The following is an 11354-nucleotide window of genomic DNA, read 5'->3' as shown; positions in this document are numbered from 1 at the left end:
TGAAAGCAGATAATTTGGCACAGAGCTGCACAATACCCACACTGTGACTGGTGCAGTTGATACCAGACTGTATTGTCCTGCATTACGACCTATGCTTTTAATGGGTCACATAAAAACACTCAAAATAATTTCCTTTCAATTTATATTTATAGAATGCATTTAACCCCTTCATCAAAAATGCATATAGTTCATTATTTAACAATATTAAACTAGTGTAATTAGTAGAGGAAAGTGTATCGCTGACAACACTGTGTGTTGGTGATTTATTGCTGATATTTGTCCTCCTATATCCTCCAGTCAGAGGTGCACTGTTGCTGACCTTTAATGGGACTTTAGTGGTTGATGGGGTGGAGGTGCAGAGGGAGGTTCCCAGCCTCACTCATGAGTCCCAGCAGGCCGAGCACAGGAAATGTAAATGTAACCACCCACCTCTGTGGAGGAAGTGGCGTGTTGATCTATTAGCTTGCCCGTGTTCCTCATGTTTCCACAGCCCTGGGTCTGTTTCCACACAAGCTCCCTGTTTCACTGCAGAGCTACGAGCTGCTCACAGTGACTGAGGGAGGCTGTTTCTGTGATACCTGCGGCTGATTGGCAATATGTGGGCCAGAGTCCTGCACAGCTCTAACCCATATTCGTATATTTCTTTATTGAAGATGAAAAAGAGGAATGCTACACTGCTTAAAACCATATTCAGAAACAAAATAAAGTATAGTTTAATCCATGTCAATCTTCAGATGTGTTCTGTGATTTAGTTCTTTCCATGCAACAGCTGGAAATTTGGTTTTTTTTTCAAAACGTTTCTGATGATTTAGCAGTTTTCCTTCTCTATAATTTAGTGATGAATCATAATTTTCAGCACATTAATGTTGATATTAAAGTCAGTCATATATTACAAGTTCTAGTTTAATAACAGACAGCTTAATGAAAATACATATCTGTTTGATTTGATCTGACTCAAGACTCATTAATGTTGCTGAAATTGCTTTTTTTTCTTATACACTTTTCGATAAAGCCTTTTTTTATTTAACCAAATAATTACAAATTGTTCAAAGTCTAATCAAAGGCCGGTAAACAATAACTTTTAACAAATCTAATTAAAATGAGGGGCTAAGGGAGTGATGAGCTAATACTTGTTACCCCCCATTGGAGCCTACAGGTGGATGTGGTGGAGGGGCTGAAGCAACAGGTAGCAATACTGCCGCAGCAGTGCGAGCAAGAGGGGTTGATGGGAAATGTCTCTCTGGTTAAATAGACCACCTGATAAGGTGGGTGTTATTATAGATGGTTGTGGAGATCGAGGTATGTCACATGATGTATGTCACATGATGTATCTAACATGATGTATGTAACATGATGTATGTAACATGATTGGTGCAGCACAGCTCGAGTTGCCTGCCAGAACTAGCTCGCCGGCAGCGCCACATTTCGGACACATGCTCTAGTATTTATATCCCTAACTCAAAGATGATGGTAAACAAAGAAATGCCATTTGGCTTTTAGTTTTGTTGTATTATTTAGGTTGGTTTAAAAACCTACAAATATCCTGTTTTACATAAAATACATAATTTTGCATATCAATTTTTAAAGGTCAAAATTCTTTCAAATAAAATCCTTAGCCTATGTATTTCTCACCAGTATTCAAATAATAATTCACAATTACTTTTTTTGCGTTTTTATACACTTATTTTTGTTTTATTCACCAGAAAATACATATTACTCCTGTAGTTGCCAATTTGTATTTAGTTACTTTTATTAAGATATACTCCACTCCAATATAAAGACATTTAAGCATATAGGCCATATCGAAGTAAATGAAAACACATTTGTGGAAATCACACTGATGTAAAGTTAGAATCACTAAAGTCTTGCTGGTGGCCAGCAGGACTGAGGAGCGTTCATTTTTTTTACTGAATACTGATTTTTACCAGTGACCATATCAAGTTTGACAAAGTTCATTAAGTCTCCCAAACATTTAGACAACCAAAACCCATTTGTTCCAGGTTGACCCCCTATGTTAGTGTCCCAGATATGGTCTCTACCATCGTACAGTGCGGGCAGAAGAGTAATGTCAAAATTAATTTAGATAATACATTTGCAATTTAAACATTACCAACATATCCATGTACAAGATACAAATCACTATTTCAAAATAGATTAAATGAATAGTATAATTAACTGATGAAATGAAAAAAGAAACGAGTCACTGCTCACTCGTTGAACCAAACAAGGTAAATGATATCTGCTGAAGTGTGTGTGTTCCCCTTCATCGAAACACGCCCCCGGAAGTATAGACCTCACACAGAAAGAGAAAGTGGGGTCTCCCAAAATACGTGGCTGTGTGTGCACTTTAGTGACGGGGAGGCTTTCCAGCCGCATCACACTAATGTAAACAAAACCTGTCTACAAAGCTAAGTAACTTAACATGTGCAGTTTGGGTGAACTATGTTTTTAAATAGATTTAATAACTCATTTCATCATTTTATTTTCGTCTACGTGTTTCATTACTGTCTAAAATCTGAATTTGCTAGTTTTCCATCTGACATTGTTTTTTTAGTGGAATGAAAAAAACCTCTCTCCAGATGAACTCTGTGCATCAATGGTGTCAGCTTCCCATGACCCTTAGTAATATAGCTCAGAATAAAAAAACCTACAGAACTTTATTCAATCTCACCTTTATTGAAGTAATTGTGATGCCCAGATAAAGGCAGGTAAGAGCATTGTTATGTTACCGATGGGTCGTGGGATCCTCAGGCGGAGTAGCAGGTTGAGGGGTGGGGAGGGAGCTAGGCCCAGCTGACTGATGCCCTTTCATTATTGCACTGCTTGCTGCAGCTTCCACAGTAGTGCAACAGGGAAAGAGTGTCAAGCAGAGGGCGTCCCGACACAGGAAGGGCAGGGTGGTGTCCTCACCGCCCTCGTGGGGTGATGTCCTTTCGAATCACAAGTTTTGAAGTGTCTCTCTTCAATTCAGTGTTAAGTGAAAGAGAGAATACTGCAGTTGTACATTTGGATTCATTTTAAGTCGAAAAAAGGAAAGAAACTAAACCCAAAAAGCTGTTTTCTGCAGCCTTTGTGTTTTATCCAAATGTTTTATCCCAACATTCAGTGATTTTTAACACTTTGCTGAGGAATGACTGAACTGTGTGAGCAGACTGAGCTGAGCTTTATTACACAAAACAACTGGATGAAGACAATCATAAGAGGAACACAGTGAAGGTCATTAAGAATGTATTGCATATTTTGCATTGATCTGTGTCGAGCAAGTTCTAGATATCATGACACTTTTTTTATCATGTACACTCTACCCTGATGACATGGATCCATGCTGTGTTCACAAACAACAAAAACTTCTCACAACAAAGCTGTGCTGGTTGGCCACATTCTATCATGTCTATCATAGGATGTTCCATGTGGGACATATTACAATACAATACACAGTCCATAGTGTCTTTTCAAGAAGAAATAGTTCTTAAGAAAACTGTGCGGTATGTTTAGCTATAACGATACAGTTTGTGTAAACGTCTTTCCAGTGCCGTGGGTACCAAATACTGCAATTCACCTTCATAGTGTTTGGGAGGAGGCAAAAATATAGGCGAAGGTTCTAGGTTTTGATCCATCGATAGACCACTTGAGGAAAGAAAGAAAATATGTTTTTATATATTATTATGGTGAACCAACTCTTTCAGTATTTCATATTGTATTAATGAAAAATTTACTAAATTTTCTTGAGCCAACATGTGTCAATGCACAATCAATCTCTGATATCAAATGTTATTCATCAACTATCATTTCATCATCATATATCAAATCCTATTTTTAACATATGTTGAAAAATTGTTTATCTACACTTCCACTTTATGAGGAAACAATTAAAGCTCAAAATTAATGTAAGTGAATATCAGTTCACTATATTATAACAATAATCATGTTTTACAAAAGCATCAAATTAATTCAAATAGTTAAAACTAAACAGTTATTTCAATGCACAGCAGAGAAAACACTCCGATTCATTAGAAATTACATTATTGGATGAAGACAATTAATACTCTGCATTTCTCCCACAGCAAAGCTACGATCGTGAAAGTTCTGACAGAGCTTGTATCACTGTGTATGTTGACCATCAGTGAGACGAATGGTCAACAGCAGCAGAATGGCCCTCACTGTAATGTCATGGACAGAATGAAGCCCTGTGACGTCAGCTGCATTAGAGGAAGACGAACAGCCCTCGGAGCCGAGACCCTATAAGCAATATTGCACTACTCTGTTAACTCTCGCGAAAGCAGAGGCAATATTGATAGGGTCTCGTCTGCGAGGAGACGGTGATTAGACGAGACTTCTTCTCAGACAGGGGGAATCTCAGTCTGAGGCCACAGGTGGAGGACCGGAGGACACAGAACACAGAGGAGGTGGACGACAACAAACCCACACACACACCAGGAGAAGACCCAAACATCAGTGTCTGGAGGTTCACTTCCATTTCACTGCTCAAGGATGGAGTTTGATTTCTGGCTGTAGGCTCAAGTGATGTTGTGAAGAAGTTGTTATTTTCTTTTATTTTCAATACAAATGCTCTATAGTAACTTTTCTGCCAATCAGAAATGTTGCTACCAGAAATATACTAACCTTTTTGATTCTGCACATCAGGATCAGAATCTTAAAAACCCTTAGTTTCTTTTTAATTATGACAGCAGTTAAATATTAGCTTCTCTAAAAGTAAAAGTAAAAGTTTCCCTCATGAGGTGATACCACTTATGAGGAGGAAAGAAATAAAAAGACAAATGAAAAAAAAAAAATCTAAGGAGAACAAACACGTGGATGTCATCCACCTCCTACTCATGGTGACACTGTGAGAATGACGTGCAGCTCTGAATTCATCAACTAAGTGCATTTAATTCAAAGCATTTGGCTTTTGTTTGCCTTCTGTAATTACACAGAACATTTAGAGACACTGTTTGGACTAAACAAGTAATTTGCAGGCATCACCTTGGGCTTCAGAAAGCTGTGATGGGCATTTTAGATTTGTCACATCTGTTTCCAAGTGATGGTTTTAAGTTGAGAGGAGAGAAAAGAAGGATTCATCACACTCCTACTTTTACTTTGAATTTTTGGATGGAAATTAGATAAACTCTCCTTCTCACAAACTTATTCAAAGTTCTCCCTGACGCATTTTCTATACTTAAAATGCTCCAATTAATGAAGAGCTTGATGGCTGCAACACAAAAACAGGATAAAGCATCTTCTTACACATGAATTACAAACATCTGGTGTGATAGTGCCAAATTATTCTAATCATAAAATATTATATAATTTGAAGCAATATTTGCATTTGAACATTTCATAGGATTTTGTTTGCACCTTATCAATACAACCATATAGATCTCGTTTCTATTACTTCTCTTAAATCTCCATTATATTGACTTCCTGCTTCAGTTAAGGTTTATTTTTTCTACTTTATGGGCTTGTATTATATTTTAAATATGTGTCACATTAAAATGGATGGTATGAAGAATTTTACACAAATAAAATGAACGTTGATTAAGTTGGTTCATGTTTATGCAAAAATAACCCCAGTGAGATAACGCTTCCTGTTGTGAGCGTACATGTGATTCAGCATGTGATCAGTTGAGCCGGAGTTATCAGCTTGATAAATGTATCTTATCAGTGAGAGAGCTATTCGGAAAAAAAAGACTGTGTGGACAAGATTAAAAAACCCTGGTTTCACTGCTGCTTTACCCATATTATAAAAATATTCTATGTCTGGATTCTTACAGGATGGAGAAAAGAATTTAAGAATTTCCTGTGAGATCACACTAGAAGAGTTTCAAAGTTAAAGTTAAAGTCTGACGCTTCTAATCGATCAAATAATCCTTTCAGATATGTCCCAGAATCCATCAAGTTTACCTTTGTAGCAAGCAGCACTAACTGCAACCGTGTTTTAAGAGGCAAAGGTTGTGTCTATACTTAAATCTCATAAAAAATGAACACCTACCTCTAACCTGAGAAAACTAAAAAAATACTATTTCTGTTTGTCTACATTTCTTTCTTTTGCACACATTATCCAAAAGTCTCAGCCATTTCTCCATTCATCAGCACTGAGGAAGCAGTTTGGTCATATTGAAGAGAAAGAGCTTGTGAGGTGCCTCCACTACTTTTAGTGTCGGAAACACTGAACTCTGACCCTCATTAAAACCAAATACTTTGCAGACATCAGACATGATAAATTCCTACCCCCTTCCTCCTTTTTTTTTTGCTCTTTTAGGAATGGTCAGGGGCCTCTGCACACACATTGGCTCTGTAACAACACAAACTAATCACTCTAGGAGTGAAAGGTATTCTTTTACAGCTTGTGTTGCAAGTTAGACTCAAAACATTGATGAAAAAAAAATCTAAATCAGAAAATAAATACAAAATGTCAAAAACGATTCATAAAATCCTATCTACACACAAAATCCCCTTTCTCAATTCAAGGTCAGTTTTGGTGTTCTAACTACTGCAGCATAAACAAGATCAACCAACACTGCTGTCACATGTACACTACCTCCACCCCTGTCATGACATCGGACCTAATGTATCTCCTCAAAACTTTAAAATGGACATAGTGGCAGCACACTGCAGCGGATCATTTCCTCTGTCAACATGATTCACTCTTACTTGGTGGAATTCCTTCAAAGTTCCCATTTATGAGCAACATAATTAGTGCCATTTAAACAAATTTATACAGTCGTGACCTTGCAATATGCCCACCTCAATTTATGAATATGACTTCCGAATATTCTGTATTATGTAAGGTCGACAGAAGCCTCGGGATAACAAACAGCGGGTGTTTCCCACTGAATGCATGAGGGATTATAATGACAAAATCATAATGTGCCGCTTAGGGCGGGAACCAATATTTATATTCAATACAGAATAATCCGCCAACTGTTCTCAATTAATCTCGAAACAGAATCTGAGCAAAAATAATTGTCCACCACAAGTTCACTAGTCTTTCCTGCTCAACAAAGGGTGAGTCCATGTTCCAGACAGATACAATTCACTTTAGAGAAGCTACAACCAGTGAATCTGTTTATTAATTAATTGATTTAATGATATAAAATACGTGCTGATTAGTTTTCTTCTAATCAGCTAATCACATAAGATTCACTGTTCCAGCTCTGACCCAGATCCTGTGATCACACACCTCATTCTTCCTCAATGCTTCCTGCACCAACATATGATCAGAAATAAACTGGCATGCTATAACTCTTTTTGCTTTATTTGTTCTTTGTAATTTGTCCCAGCAGCAAATCATTTTAACACATGGCAACATAAACATTTATTGTTTTTGAGGGCCTCATTGAAGCAGCAAGCAGTATGGATGATGTTGTGATATTAGACACACTCTTCAGCACATTTCACCTGACACGTTGCTGGACTTGTGCAGGTAATAGGATCAACAGGATCTTGGTTTCAGGTGTGTTTACACATACTGGTGAGCAGGATGGGATTGCTCTGTAGCCGATCACTCCGGACACAAGCTGATGGCATCTGTGACAGCAACATTAATTCCTTCTCCATTTAATCACCCACAATTCATGTAGAACCAGTCTGCTCTGGTATTTGCCTGCCAGCAATTTGAAAAAGGCAAGTTTCTACATGCCCATCATCCCGAGGCCCACTCCATGCTAAAGAAAGAGTAAAATAATTATGCATTTGACAACAGGCCACAATCACCTCATGGAGGTTTTGATTGGTATCGAAGGGCCTCCTATGTGAATCCACAACAAATGCATTTGTAAAGAGCAATAAAAGGGAGGGAAACTGGGACCTTATCTATACAAAATGAATTCTCATATTGTTTCTATTTAAACTCCCTGTTCTAAATTTAGAACAATTTATTGAGATTTATATGCATTAATATCAAACTATTCTACCAACATGTACCACCACGTAAATGTGATCAAATCTACTCAACTTTGCAAAATCCCTCAGTCTTTTGTAGTTAACTTTCGCTGTGACCGTCCACCAACAGTACAAGTAAATGTTGATGTAATTTGATTTATGTTGGTGAAAATAAATCAGCAAAACACATAACTGCAAAAAGGAGGTGCTCTCTGCTCGTAGCCTCCACTCAATCCCTCAAAGACACAACAAACAGCAAATTCCACAGTCACTTGCAAAACAGTGGCTAAATATGACACTTAAGACTCACACACGCACGCGCGCACACTCAGACACACACAGAGCGGCCCTGCCCTCCCCATTCCTCACAAGGAGCCCCATCCCCCCTACGACCTGCCCCAAATAGGAAACTTACCCCCTTTTTCCCACCCACACCGTGACTTCTTCAAGCCTGCACACTCAAATTATACTTTCAAAAGCTGACAGAGAAAGAGGGAGAGAAAGAAAGAAAGAGAGAGAGAGAGAGAGAGAGAGAGAGAGAGAGAGAGAGAGAGAGAGAGAGAGAGAGAGAGAGAGAGAAAAAAAAAGGTCTGTGCTCCACACAAACATAGGCCTTTCGCACGGCCATAACAAAATGACTGCAGCGTTAACCTATAGGCTCACACATTCCTTCACAGGGAAGCCACGCACATTGCTCATTTTACCCAACAAAATAAAAGGCTCTTAAGAAGACAGCTTGTATGTAATAAACAACACATGTGTATGTATTAAGTTGTAACCAAACTGTATTCCAAAGTGGACCATTTTTAACAAAAAGTTTTGTTATTTTCATACATAAAGAATTGAAATAATTATAATTATGGCAGGCTTATTTATATTTTTAAAAAGGCCATTTGTATGTAAATAAATTATAAATATAAGTAAATAGAAAATTTATATCAGTAAATTGATACACTAAAATTAACAAGATAATATTGATGTTACAAAACCAAAAAAAGATATCCCTTTGTGACTGGCTCTACACACTGATACATGACGACAGATTTATTTCTGAGTCATTTAGATTTGTGTGAGGGATTTTTGCTAAAATGAAATAGGTTTTAGGCTTGAATTGTGATTCCATTCCTTGAATTAAATTGCCTCCATTTGATTGAAATTGATTGAATCACTTTAAAATCTTTGGAACTTATAAAGCCGGTACAAGCAGGAAGCTTTATGGTAGATTTGATGCAGTGCTTGACAGGATAACACACTGTTAGCCAGCATGAAGCAACTGATACTGTCTAAAAAAATATGTGTGAAACGTTGGGAAAGTTGACCTCAAAGCATGTTACTTAATCTGACACGTGGTGTGCACTGCAAACCCAGACAGCCGCTGAAATTCAGCGAACAAAATGTTCTTTTTTTTTACAGAAGGCGTGGTCCAGGAGGCCTGTGTCTCCCAGTGTAAAATACGGCCTAATAATGCAGCGTGGTTGAACAGCAAAGCCACAGACTCTTCATGTCAAATGGTCATCTGGGCTTAGCCACCACTTCCCAAACTGTGGACTGGGGACCTCCAGCCTTGAGGGACCCCCCAAAAAAAAAAATTGGGTTTTTGGTTTCACTCAGTAGAAGAGCAAATGTAAATGTCATGTGTTAGCTGGAGCTGTATAGGGATATTCCTTCAATTGTGTTAATCTGGATCTTTGAGTTTAAGAACTTATTATAGGATAGAACCTTCCTTGTAAGCCCTAAGTTGCCGGCAATGTACAAATTTAATACATAATCCTTATGAAGATATGGAGCAACCAAATTTAAAGAAATTAGAAAATTCCAAGCAAGCACGTCTATGCTCAAAACCAGTTGTTTATTAATATTGTATTCAACTCCCTCTCTCTGAGATATATATATATATATATATGACCATCTGGCCTATCATTTATTTCTTTATTGTGGTCATTTATCTTGTGAATGTTTCTGAAACGCAAACCAAATTTCATTTTACAATAAAAAAATGATATAAACAGCATAATATTCTATTCAAAATGTTGAATAAGACAGTTATTGATTAGAGTGACTTGATAAGAGACAACATCTTGTGTCAGAAGTTATTGCTTACACTAGACTTGTATTGAAATTCCTTCTAATCACAAAGCAGTTTTTGATGTTAACTGACAATTGGAATTAGATTAAGGGTTTTTTTCCAGTGTATTACAGTGACCTTACACTGGCCAAAAAAGACCAGCTGTGGTATAAAAAAAAAAAAGGCTCAACACAAAATGAAGGACCTGTGTCATGTGATTGTTGCTGTAAATGTGTGTGGGTATGGGGGGGGCTACCTTTCAAAATGGACCTACATGGTTTCTATACTGTCTCCACTGAGCAGTGTCTGTTTGCTGCTGCAGCTGTAGTGTAGGGCGAAGGCCGAATGCTATGACAATACTATTGCACTGCTTTAGCGGATGGTACAGTAGTGCAACATCGTCAAAGCAGCTGACCTCTGCACGCTGGTGTACACACACACAGACACACACACACAGTGAATGGCAGCCATACCTCACACATGCATGCACCACATACCACGACAACAAAGTGATGTCAAAATATATTAAAAGCTGTGGCACAAATGCTGCCTTGCTAGTTGCTGCAGGGAGGTATAGGCGTCCAATCCATTAAATGCGAACAAAGAGCCAATTCTATATTTTCTTGTCACGTTTAAATAAGATTTGAAAGAAGAGGAAGTGGGAGACGGGAGGGAGGCTTAGGAGGGAGGAAGGGGGAGGAAGGGGGTGGAAGTGTCTGCGAGAGTGTGTGTTGTTGGTGCCGGGGGGAGGGGGAGAGGGTGAAGAGGGGAGGGGGGTTGTCAGCCAATGCCCTTTTAATATTGCACTGCTCATCTGATTTCACAGTAGTACAACAGAAAAAGGGCCTCGGACACAACACAACACAACACGGGACTGCTCCTCACATCCAGGCGGCTTCTTCTTCTATAGAGACAACGACAGCCGTCAGCTCCACAGCCCAGCTTAAAGCATGCTGCCATTGCGGGGGCTATACTGCATGTGAGCCCACCACCATACACAGACACTAACATGGTGGTGAGGTTCAAGCAGCAGCCGTGAAACAACCGAACAGGCTTACTAGGTTTACAACACAATGCAGCCTGTATAAGGCGGCAAATGGACAGATAGTAAAGCCTCTGTTCTGAGCAACGTGGAGAGGAAGTGTCAACATATATTCACAAGTTACTTCAAATTTAAAAGAAAGGCTTTTATTTGATGTCTTTCTTGGTGTAAAAAGGGAGGTGTGGGCTTAGATTGCATAATTTTCATTAAAGTTTAGTTTTTTATATAATAATTGACAATTGTTGACTATTTGCACAGCCTCCATAGACACACTCATTTACTTATGTACAAAATCTTTTTTTATTGGTTTTAGATCACATTTTCCTCATCCCCTTATATTTTACTGATAATTTATTGATCATTTGC

This window comes from Pleuronectes platessa, chromosome 4 (assembly GCF_947347685.1).
Source record: "Pleuronectes platessa chromosome 4, fPlePla1.1, whole genome shotgun sequence".
In the NCBI taxonomy this organism is placed as follows: Eukaryota; Metazoa; Chordata; class Actinopteri; order Pleuronectiformes; family Pleuronectidae; genus Pleuronectes; species Pleuronectes platessa.
Note: the sequence above shows the minus strand (reverse complement) of the source record.